Source organism: Panthera onca, chromosome X, assembly GCF_046562875.1.
Source record: "Panthera onca isolate mPanOnc1 chromosome X, mPanOnc1 haplotype 2, whole genome shotgun sequence".
Taxonomy (NCBI): Eukaryota; Metazoa; Chordata; class Mammalia; order Carnivora; family Felidae; genus Panthera; species Panthera onca.
The window spans coordinates 31,567,397-31,579,976 of record NC_138357.1 but is presented as its reverse complement, the minus strand read 5'-3'; the positions used below and the strand labels follow the sequence as shown (position 1 = coordinate 31,579,976).

Genomic DNA, 12,580 nt, shown 5'->3' with positions numbered 1-12,580 from the left:
TCGGACGCTTAACCGACTGAGCCACCCAGGCGCCCCTAAAACAAAATTTTTTTAATATTTCAATTGCTAGACCTGGACCTCGATGAATGGAAACCGTCTTGACCAGCAACCTCAAATAACCAGCAGCCTTGTCCTGCCTCGTCCCAACCCCTTATAGGGAAATGAGCCACATGACAAGATAGTGGGGAAAATTTTTAAGTGGGGAACGTTTGGAGCCCACCCCCATTCAGCCCGGTCTCCTCCTTCTCTACCTCTGGTTCTTGGCCATGGCTGTCAACCTTCCATGGGCGTCAGGATCGCCTGGGCACTTGTTTAACAGGTAGAGTCCCGGGGTCGCCTCCAGTCACTCCAACTGGGTAGTCAGCTGATATTCAGGGAACACATACTCTGTGCCAGGCACTACTGTAGGCATTAGAGATCCAACAGTGAACAAGACAGAGCCCCTGTCCCTGGGATGCTTACAATTTGACGGATGGGATCGGCAAGGAAGAAAGAAGCTAACTGCAAATACCCACAAGTGCTAGGAAGTACAACCCCATGGATGTGATACGGAGAGGCCAGGGTGTGGTTGTGATTTTAGAGAGCATGGCCAAGGCTGGCGTCTCTGAGAAGGTGACATTTGCCTGAGGCCTGACGGAACAGAAGGAGCCGGCCATGGGAAGGGTGTTATATCCGAAGGAAGACCGAGTGCAGAGACCCTGACTGAATGAGTCAGTGCTCGATTCGCTCAAGGGCAGAAGGGCAGACAGACAGAAGGCCTAGACAGTCATTTTCCGTAGATCTTAGAGACGGGCCAAGAAGGGGAGCCTGGGTGGCTCAGTTCGGCTCTTGGTTTCAGCTCACGTCATGATCTCACGGTTTGTTGGTTGGAGCCCCGCATCGGGCTCTGCACTGACACACAGAGCCTGCTTGGGATTCTCTGTCTCCCTCTCTCTGCCATCCCCCACTCTCTCTCTCTCTCTCTCCCTCAACATAAGTAAATAAACATTTAAGGAAGAAAGGAAGAAAGAAAGAAAGAAAGAAAGAAAGAAAGAAAGAAAGAAAGAAAAGGGCCAAGAAGCTACATTTTTAACAACTCTCCCCCCACCCAGGGTGATTCTGAGGCGTGGGCCCGGCTGAGAACCCCAGACTACACTGTCATTCAGAAGCCCGACCCCAGGGCCCGCACCGTGCTCGCAGGTCAGCAGGCCCGTGTTAAGCATTGTTCAGAATGCCTTGTGAGAACCTTCCACTCTCTGAGCAGCGTTGTCCAGCGTAATCTCTGCATTCGGAGGCAGGGGCTCAGTCTCACCTCGGGGCCCTGTGGGCTCGGGGGAAGGAAGACCGGTTGAAGGGGCCAAACTCACACTTGGAAGCAACCAGCCATGGCCACAGCCCCTGGCTCCCTGGAAGGCCCACATGCCAATTCTTTGGTGCCCGGTGCCGCCCACAGGCTGCTGGGAATGTGGCTGACTCACTCAGGTATCCCGGCCAAGGCTGCCGGGGGGGGGGGGGGGGCCTCCCCAAGCCATCTGAAGCCCCAGCATGGTCCAGCTGGGTATGTGGGGTCAAGGCCATGTTTGGGGGCCTCCCACCTGCCCCTTTATGCATCGCTCTCAACACCTCTTACCTCAGGCAGGCAGGACCATCGGGATGACTTAAACTGGACTCACGATGGTCCCTGGTCCAGAAGCAGGCCCACCATACCTAGGCGGGGTTATAAATCTGTATCCCAGATCTCTTCCTCTCCCTCCTGCCTCCCTTACCAAACAAAACCTTCCTGTGGTGGCTTCTTTTTGTTTTTGTTTTTTTTTTAATTTTTTAAAATGTTTATTTATTTTTGAGAGAGAAACAGAGACCGAGAGCACGGGGGCGGGGGGGGGGGGGGTGGAGGGTGGGACAGGGGGTAGGGAACAGAATCTGAAAGCAGGCTCCAGGCTCCTTGCTGTCAACACACAGCCATCGGATGCGGATGCGGGGCTCGAGCTCATGAACGAGGGATCATGACCTGAGCTGAAGTCAGCCGCTCAACCGACTGAGCCACCCAGGCGCCCCCTTGTGGTGGCTTCTACTTCCGGGGAGATGAACTGGATGCACTTTTCTCCTCTCCTCCCATCCGTCTCTGAAAGAGCCTGTCAAGAGGATGAAGAGACAAGCTACTGGCTGGGAGAACATATTTACAAACCACATATCCAACACAGGACAAGTATCTAGAACACATGAAGAACTCTCAAGCCCAACTGCAGGAAAACACACAGCCCAATTAGGAAATGGTCAAATAACACGAACAGACATTTCAGCAAAGAGGATGTACAGATGGCCACTAAGAACTTTGAAAACATGTTCAGCGTACAGATCTTTTCCCTCTTTGGTGGGGTTTATCCCTAGGTACCTTAATGGCTTTTGTTGCAATTGTAAAGGGGGTCGATTCCTTGATTTCTCTTTCTGCTGCCTCATTATTGGTGTGTAGAAATGCCGCCGATTTCTGTGCATTCTGATTTTCTATCCTGCGACTTTGCTGAATTCATGGATCAGTTCTAGCAGCTTTTTGATGGAGGCTTTCGCGTTTTCCACGTGGAGTATCGTGTCGTCTGTGAACAGTGAAAGTTTGGCTTCGTCTTTGCCGATTGGTTTACCTTTTATTTCTTTTTGCGGTCTGCCGAGGCTAGCACTCCCGGGACTGTGCCGAACAACAGTGGTGAGAGTGGACATCCCTGCCATGTTCCTGTCCTGTCCTTAGGGGGAAACTCTGTTTTTCCCCATCGAGAATGACATTAGCTGTGGGTCTTTCACATACGGTCTTTACGGTGTTGAGGTGTGATCCTTCTATCCCTACTTTGTTGAGGGTTTTTATCAAGAAAGGATGCTGTATTTTGTCAAAGGCTTTTTCTGCACCCATTGAGAGGATCGCATGGTTTTTCTCCTTTCTTTTACGAGTGTGATGTATCACGCTGATTGATTCGCGAATATTTAACCAGCCAGGAGCCCAGGAGTAGTAAATCCCACTTGATCACGGTGAATAATTCTTGTGACTTACTGTTGAATTTGATTCGCTAGTATCTTGTCGAGAATTTTTGACAGGGATATTGGCCCGTAGTTCTCCTTTGTAGCGAGGTCTTTGTCTGGCTTTGGAATCAAGGTAATGCCGGCAGTCATTTGCACTATTAAGTATTTATCCAAAGGATACAAAACTGCAGACTCAAAGGGCACATGATTTATATATATTATATATGTATTTGCATATATATAATGCAATATTACTCGGTGATCAGAAAGAATGAAATCTTGCCCTTTGCAACAACGTGGATGGAATTAGAATGCATTAAGCTAAGCAAAATAAGTCAGTCAAAGACAGAAACCATATGATTTCACTCAGACGTGGAATTTAAGAGACAAAACAGATGAACATAGGGGAAGGGAAGGAAAAATAAGATAAAGAGAGAGGGGGAGGCAAACCGTAAGAGACTCTTTGTTTTAATTTTTTTAAATTTTTTATTAAGTTTCTTTATTTTGAGGGAGACGGTGAGCATGCAAATGGGGGAGGGGCAGAGAGAGAGAGAGAATCCCAAGCAGGCTCCGTGCTCAGCACAGAGCCCCATGCGGGGCTCGATCCCACGAACCTCAAGATCATGAACTGAGCTGAGACCAAGAGTCGGACACTTAACCGTCTGAGCCACCCAGGCACCTCCCATAACAGATTCTTAAATACAGAGAACAAACTGAGGGTTGACGGAGAGAGGTGGGTGGGGGGATGGGCTAAATGGGTGACGGGCATTAAGGAGGGCACTTGTTGGGATGAGCACTGGGTGTCATATGTAAGAGATGAATCACTGGGTTCTACTCCTGAAACCAAGACTACACTGTACGTTAACTAACTGGAATTTAAAGAAATAAACTGCACTCTTAAAGAAAATGTTCAATATCACTGGCCATTAGGAAAATGAAACCTAAAACCACAATACCTATCAGAAAGGTCAAAACAAACAACAAAATGGGGCACCTGGCTGGCTCAGTCCATAGAGCATGGGACTCTCGATGTTGGGGTTGTGAGTTTGAGCCCCACACTGGGGGTAGAATTTACTTTAAAAAAAATAGCCACAGCACCCCACATGCTGGTGAGGATTTAGAGAAACTGAATCACTCCTATGTTACTGGTGGGGTTGTAAAATGGCACAGCCACTCTGGAAAGCAGTTTGAACAGCTTCTTCAAAAAATAAACACACAGCTACCGGACGATCCGGCAGTGACACTCTTGGGCATGTATCCCGGAGAAATAAAAACTTACGTTCACACAAACACCTGTCAGCGAATGTTCGTAGCATCTCTATTCCTAAAAGCCAAAAGCCAGAATGGGCCCAGGTGTCCCCCAGCAGGTTAAGCCCACAGTGATGCATCCATACCATGGAAAACCACTCAGCAACAAAAAGGGATCAAGTCGACACATGAAACAGCCCGGATGAACTTCCAGAGAACTCTGTCGAGTGAAAAAAGCCAAAAGGTACGGACTCTATGATTCTACTCGGAGAACATTCTTGAAATGAAGAACAGATTAGTGATCGCCAAAGTTGAGGAGGTTTGAGGTGGCAAGGAAGTGGGTGTGGCTATAAAAAGAGCACAGAAGGGATCCCTGTGGCGACGGGAACGTTCTGTGCCTTGACGGTGCTGATGTCCACAGCCTGGTAGTGACAGCATTCTATAGTTTTGCAAGATGCCACCGTTGGGAGAAGCAGGATCAAAGGTATATGGAACCTCTCTGTGCTATTTCGTACAACTGCGCATGAACCTGGGTCAAAATAAAAGGTTTAGCTGAAAAAGAGAAGACCTTTCTGGGGCGCCTGGGTGGTTTAGTCGGTTGAGTGTTGACTCTCGGGCTCGGCTCAGGTCGTGATCTCACAGCCCGTGAGTTCGAGCCCTACGCTGGGCTCCACGGTCCCCCTCTCTCTCTGTCCCTCCACCTCTTGAGCTCGTTCTCACAAAAATAAATAAATAAACATTAAAAAAAAAAAAAGTCCTTTCTCTTCCTCTGTCTATCCCCTTCTCTTGGGCCCTGCTCTAATAATCCATGAGGAGATGCTAATGGGTAGTAAAGGGACCGATATTGTCCCCAGTTCCTACCTATCTCAACGGGGAGGTGGGGGGGGGGGGTCCTGGCAATCACAAAAAGGTAACTCTTTACAGAAGAAATTGCCTTGAATTTAAAATCAGGTTACCTTGGGGCCTGGTCTGAAAATGCTTTGTGACCTCAGGCAAATGGCTTGGCCTCTCTGAGATTCCGTTTCATCACCTGTAAACAGATTTTTGAAGATTAAACGAAAAAATGAAAACACATGGTAAATTGTAAAGCAGCCCCCCAAACACGGTCTTTTTCCTTGCCTCCCTCCTTTCCTGTCCTTATTACTTCCAGTTAGAGGAAGGGACTGTGCCCTAGGTCTCCTTGTATTCCCATGACTTAGCCCAAGTCCCTGCCCAGGAGGCACTTAGGAAGTGCTTGTTAATGCTGATAATGGCAGAGTGTTTAAACCAGGGGTTAGCTCTAACGGGGGAAGAAGGAAGGTTCTGCCCCCAGCGGGACACAGGTCTTGGCTGTGTCTTTGGCTGAGACTCTGAAGAACACTTGTTCGCACCCCCTGGGAAAAGCTCCCTGCCCTGGGAATCGTTGCACCAGAGACATCATGGGCCGGAGAGGCAGGGCCCATGGGACAGACCAGCTGCCAGGTTGGGGGACCAGGGAGGACTGGAGAGAAGACAAGCTCGTCACTCGGACCAAGAACTTCCCTACCCGTCACCACCTTCACTCCCCACCACCCTCCTGAGGCAGGCAGAGCGGGGGGCAGCCCCGTCCTCCATGGGCAAACCCTGAAGGGAGACAGGGCTGAGGCCTGCCCCAGGTTCGCCGGGCCCGTGAGTCAGCGGCACGGCCGGGCCCAGACCCAGGAGCCGGAGATGTTCCACAGCAGGAATGGTGTCCAAATGGAAAAACTAAGCCACAGAAAACACAGCTCTTCCCTGCCCGGACCTGGAGCCTCTCCTGAGGGAATTGCGGCCAAGGTCACCGGGCCTTTCCACCCAACTTCCTTTCTGAAGGAGCTGCTGTCCCAGCAGGCCGGGCAGGGTGCTGCCCTGGGAGACGGCTTCCCTCCCTTTCGGCCTGGAGCTTTCAGTGACCTATTTAAAGACAGAGCAACCAGTTTGGGGTTTGGGTCTCCCCGGGTGCCTCTCCCACGCGGCTCCCTGGGGCCTTCCTAGGCTCCTCTTCCAGCTTATCCTCGGTGGTGACAGCTGAGGGTGGGGTAGGGCGGGCACTGTTCTTCTTACCTGTCCCTGAGAGCCCAGAGTGTCCCTGGAAACTCACTCAGAGGCTGAGGAGAACAAGCCAGGGCCTTTCCAGAACCCAGGCTGAGGAGGGGATGGCAGTCCTACGCGGCCCCACCCTGTCCCCCCAGGCTGGATGCTTTCCCCCAAGGGCCCCTTCTCCCCACTGCCACCCCCACCCGGTCTCTGAGAAGACAAGCTGCTTGGAGTCTTCATTTGCAGGAAAGCAGAGAGCGCTCCGGCCTGGGGAAGGTTCGAATGGGGGCGTGGGGGAGAGGGGGTGGGCGGTGAGGACTTTGCAGCCAGCCCTTACTGAAAAGCCCCCCTGTGCCTGGCCCCATGCTGTGTCCCCAGGGCCACTGCTCCCACCCTCGGGGTTGCCAGTCAGTCTGGGATGAGGGGCCAGAGGGCCCGGGCAAGGTGCAAGGCAGGCAGGACGTATGAGGACGAGGACACAGGCTCAGGCCAGCCAGTCGGCTTCCAGGCAACTCGCGGAACCTTTGGCAACTCGCCTAACCACAACGTTTGCTCATTCCTTCGTTCACTCGCTGCCCATTCCTTCACTTCATGAATATTTATCAGGTGCCTGTTATGTGCTGGGCGACCCGGCAGGCTCTGAGCCTTCCGGAGCTTCCGGCCTAAGTGGGAGGAGGGGGACAGGGGGACCCGAGGGGGCTCCCTTAGATAAGGTGGTTAAAAGAGGCCTCTCATTGCCATGAGGCCGCACCCTCCTTCTTAAAGACCCACAGATGCTTTCCAGTTAGTGCTGCCAAACCTGAAACCTAAGTGTCCTGAAGAAACTGCCAACATTCTGCAAACATGTAAGACTCAAAAATGGGTCCCTAGCACCTCATAAAAACCTTCTCCCTTCGCAGGGCCTCTCACCCGTGAAGGAAGCTTTGAAGAGGGAACCGAGGAGCCTGAGAGCTCGCAGTGAGGCCTCCTGAACACCCAGCTGTAGATTCGGCAATCCCTCCCCCCTCCACCCCCTCCACGGGGTTCCAGAAGTTCCTCCCCGTCTTTTAAAGCGACAGTCAGTAACTTAGGCCCAGTTGGTTCTCCCTCCCTTCTTTCGCGCGCTGCACAGGAATCTGTGGCGCAGCCGCAAAGAGCTGCTGCGGCTTCTCCGGCAGCTGGAGACCCGACGGCCAACTAGACGGCCATGGGCTCTTGGGGGAGCTCACAGTCCGATCAGCGGAAGCGACAGAGATTCATTCATTTCACGCATAACTAATTAACTACAGTTACGCTAAATGCTTTGAAGGAGACTAATGGGAAGGCCCTCACTCAAGGCAGGGGTCAGGGAAGGCTTTCCTGAAAAGGTGAAACCCAAAGGGTGAGCAGGATTTGGCTGGGCTGAGAGGCGGGAAGGGAGGAAGCGTTGTCTTGTGGGGGACACGACAAGTGAAGGCTGGGGCGGGGGCACGCAGGGTGGTGCTTTCCACAAACACAAAGCGGGGCCTGGTGAAGTAAGGAGAATGAGACTCAAAGTGAATTCTGGGAGATAGGCAAGGAGGGGCCAGACAGGCAGGGCCTCACAGGCCTAAACAACGAGAAGCATTCGGTTGCAGCCTTAAAACCTTGAGGAGCCACGGAAGGGCTCCTGACAGGGGACAGACAGAATCAGGTTTGCATTGGCTTTGGCGGGGGGTGGGGGGGAGCAGCCAAGAGTGGATGTGGGGAGGACACTTGGAAAGCCGCTTACAGTCATTCGGGTGGGAAGCAAAGTCGGAAGCCTCGATCCATATGGTGTGGGGAAGATGGAAGGCAGCGCAAGAGTCTAGACGCTTGGGGGAAGTGCAATCCCCAGGCCATTTTGGTGGGTTGGCCATGGGGCTTCAGGGAAGGGAGGATTCGCCCCCATTCTCTAGAGTGGCAGGTGAGAACACGTCAGAGAAAATCTCCAGAATCAAGGGCCTGAGGGAATTCTTAAACTAGATACCAAAGCACCACCCATAAATGAAAGAGGAAATCAAACTACGAATGCACTCAGTGACTTGGATGGCCATCAAGGGCATTATGCTGTGGGGGAAAAGCCAACCTCTAAAGGCCACATACTGTATGATTCCATTTATGTAACATTCTCGAAGTGACAAAATTATAGAGACTGGAGAACAGATTAGTAGTTTCCAGGGGTGAAGGATGGAGGGCGGGGAACTATACAAGGGTAGCTCGGGGGAGAATTCCTGTGGTATCTTGGTCGCGGTGGTGGTTACACAGGTGGTAAAATGACACAGAACTACACGCGCGCGCGCGCGCGCACACACACACACACACACACACACACACACACACACATTGTACCAGCGCCGGCTTCCTGGTTTTGACATTGTGCTGTAGTAATAGGAGATTTAGCCACTGGGGCAAACTAAGCAAAGAACTCCCTGTGCTATCTTCACAACTTCCTGTGACTCTGTCCTTCAAAAAATGTTTACAGTTGGCGAAGAAAAAGAGACAAGACATGGTGTGTGGCTTGTAGAACGCAGCGGATGAAACGTAGCTACTATTAAAACCAGAGGTTGCCCCCTGTTTTCAAGGACCCTCTAAGTCAGCCCTGTGGCAGGGAAATAAAAAGGCATGAGGCTGTGGTGACATTCTGAGCTGGGGGGACTCAGGCGGTGTTAAAGAGAGGGGGCAGAAGGAGGACAGAGAGGTGAAAGGAATCCATAAGGGCTTTTTTTATTGTTTTTAAATTTTTTATCGTTTTTTATTGTTTTTAATGTTTATTTTATTTATTTTTTTAATTTCTTAATGTTTATTTTTTTTTTTTTTAATTTTCTTAACGTTTAGAGACGGAGCATGAGTGGTGGAGGGGAAGAGAGAGAGGGAGACACAGAATCCGAAGCAGGCTCCAGGCTCCGAGCTGTCAGCACCGAGCCCGACGCGGGGCTCGAACGCACGGACTGCGAGATCGTGACCTGAGCCGAAGTCGGACGCTTAACCGACTGAGCCACCCAGGCACCCCTTATTTATTTGGAGAGAGAGAGAGAGAGAGAGAGAGAGAGAGAGAGAGAGAGATCACGCACATGTACGTGCACGCACAGGAGGGACAGAGAAAGAGGGAGAGAGAATCCCAAGCAGGCTCCGCGCTATCAGCAAAGAAGCTGACTCAGGGTTCAAACTCATTAACTGGACCATGAGATCATGACCTGAGCCGAAATCAAGAGTTGGAGGCTCAACCAACTGAGCCACCTGGGTGCCCCTAAGGGCTTTTTTTTTTTTTTAATCAAAAGTACAAATTAGGCAAATTACAAGGTGAGATTACAGAAGGGGTCCCCTTAAAAGTCCTTGAAACACCAGCCTGCATTTATGAATTTGTTTACAGAATAGTAACTTTTTAACGAAAGTCTTAGGAGCAAAGATCAGGGACATCTTAGCCGGAAAGCTTGGAACTCCCACTGGCAGCTTGTCAGTGGCAATGACCGTGTCCTACTAGGACCATGTTACTTTAATAACTCTTTCTGACCAAAACTCACTTTTTTCGCGTGTGTACAGTAGGCTGGGATTCGGAGGGCACTGCGGTGAATCTTCCCCATCCAGTTCTTTCCTATCCACTGATTGGTACTTATTTCGCCCTTAGGGATTTATTCCTTCTGCTTAAACCAGACTCCCTGTTACAACCTCAATCTTAGCTAAGAGTAGATTCTCAATGAGGGGAGACCACACCAGCTCTTGGCTAAGGGAAGGAGGGAACAGAGGATATGGGTAAGGAGGGAGAGAAGACTTCTTTTAGTGGCCTTTGTGGACGACTCATCTTGTCATGGTACATTCCTCACCCTTCTTATTCATTGCTGAGTGCTCAGTTGAGCACAGCAGAGCAAGCAGATTGATGATGATGATGATGATGGGGATGATGGTGATGACGATGGGAACTACCACGTTTTAGGCATCCACTATGTGCCAAGAACTGTGCCATTTTCTCTCACTTTCACAACAAATCTCACAAAGAGGACACTATTTTTAACACCTCTTTAAAGGTGTAAAAACAGTTGAGCAACCGACTCTTGATTTCAGCTCAGGTCACGATTCCAGGGTCGTGGGTTCAAGCTCCGCGTCGGGCTCTGAGCTGAGCATGGAGCCTGCTTTAGATTCTCTCTCTCTCTCTCTCTCTCTCTCTCTCTCTCTCTTTCTTTTTGCCCCTCCCCACTCTCTGAAACAAAAAAATTAAAACAAAGGTATAGAAACAGCTTCAGACAAACCAAGAAGCATGGTATAACCAGGTTAGAAGCCAAAGTCTTGTCTGGCCCCAAAGGACTGCTTTGAAAGAGACCATAATAGGGACGACCTCATCCAATGGAGGGGTCAGGGAAGGCTTTCTAGAGGAAATGTCCACGGGACTGTTCTCCGGACACTCCCTCCATCCTCGACAGTAAACCAGCATATGCTCACACAGAGCTCCCCTTTTCAGTCTGTAAGATGACGATCAGCTAATGAGCCAGGGGATGATGGGGCCCCCTATGCGGTCACAAGTTCGGTTTCGCGCCTCCTGCTCCATCAACCTGGACATCCCCCAATCCTCAACCAGAAACCGAGGTGGCCCAAAATCTGAGTGGTATAACTTCAGGATGCCTGCCCCTCCCCTCATTTGCCAAGCCACAACTTCCGTCCTTCTTTTCGTTTACGGCCTCCTTTCTACTGTGTGGGGTGGGGACCAGCTAGGTCCCCTCAGCTGCCAAAATGCAATCCACCCCCCACCCCTGCCCCGGGAAAGAACCCATACTGTGGCGTTCTCAAGTAGGAAAATCTTCTAACGCACGTGGAGATACAGATAGGTGGGCAGGTCGGAAGGGAGAAGGACCATGGGTTGAGGGCAGAGATAAGAAGGATGCTCGTGAATGTACTAACTTTGTGCATGTTCCGGGGCAGGGAGGGGAGATCCGTGTTTTCTAAAGTAACCAAATCGTAGGCTGAAGGTCTTTATGCAAAGAAAACCAATAAATGTGGGACGCCTGGGTGGCTCAGTCAGTTGAGGGTCCAACTTCAGCTCAGGTCATGATCTCGCAGTTTATGAGTTCAAGCCCCACCCTGGGTTCACTGCGGTCAGCATGGAGCCCGCTTTGGATCCTCTGTCCCCCTCTCTCTCTCTGCCCCTCCCCTGCTCATGCTCTCTCTGTCTCAAAAATAAATAGACATTAAAAAAAAAATGAAAACCAACAAATGAAAGCCAGGGCACTGATGAAATGACTGGGGCAAAGAACACTAGGCTAATAGTAGTTGAGTCTGGTATGGGAATACGGATATACATACATGTATGTGTCTATAACATATTCATAGAATATATACAATAGAATATATTGAGAAAGAGAAAAGCATCCCCTGCCAGGATGGCTTTGGTTTGGCGAGCCACTGGCCCTGTGCGCACAGCTAGGCCTTGGTGTTCTCCTGTTGAACATAAACAATTTCACAAACAGCAACATCAGACAAGGCTGCTCTGTGACAGTAATGGACCAAGGCAAAAACAAGACCCCTCCTTAATCATGTCTGAGCCCGGACAAAACACGAACGTTGTCTAAACCACAGAAATGACCAAACATCCCCCTCTCTTGGCTTCCTACGTGGCTGCTGCTGCTTTACCAAGTACAATTTTAGCCTCGCTCTGGTCTGCCTTCCTTCGAGATAAGATTTATTGGAATCTCCCATCATAGAAGTGGCCTTGCTTCCTAATAGTATCCAATCTAGAGCAAGCCCCGCCTTCCTGAAACCCTCCCCAAATCACAGAACGCGAGCCCAAATCCTAGAGGAACTTTCTAACACCGTCTTCTTGAGCTGGCCATGGTTCCCCCACTGCTGGAAAATATCGAGTGTGGTGCGTGTGCGTGTGCTAGTTGGAATTACATAAATGGAGATATAAATGTATCTTACACACATATACTTTTTTCCTACACGGTTTGGTCTCAAAGTCTTCACTTAACATGAAAACGGAACCTTGGCTGGACGTCTGAAAAGCGGAGCAAAATCTCATTAATTGCAAGAACCATAATCCACTCTACACGAGGAGGAGAGGCGGCTGAAGTTTACCCTTGTAAACTTAACTATAAAAAAAGGAGTCAGCTATGGAAATTAACCATCTGAATAAAAATGGCTTCATCTAGTTCAGAAGCAGCATCATTTGCATGCTGGTTATGTTTTGATTACTCTACCTGATCTATTCATTCATAAAAATCAAGGGGGAGTAGGTACCTAGCAGGCTCAGCCAGTAGAGCGGGTGACTCTTGATCTCGGAGTCGTGAGTTCGAGCCCCGCGATGGGTGTGAGGAGTACTTTCACAAAATTAAAAAGAAAAAGAAAA

The 12,580-nt window shown here is 50.2% G+C and overlaps 1 long non-coding RNA gene across 1 annotated transcript; it reads right to left on the bottom strand.

Moving 5' to 3' along the window:
* Positions 1 to 1,941: 1,941 nt before the first annotated feature.
* Positions 1,942 to 6,394, bottom strand: LOC145713942 (uncharacterized). Its single transcript, XR_014136736.1, has 3 exons — positions 6,295 to 6,394; positions 5,190 to 5,263; positions 1,942 to 2,111 (listed from the first exon to the last, which is right to left on the bottom strand). It is a non-coding gene; the product is annotated as an uncharacterized LOC145713942 (long non-coding RNA).
* Positions 6,395 to 12,580: the final 6,186 nt, after the last annotated feature.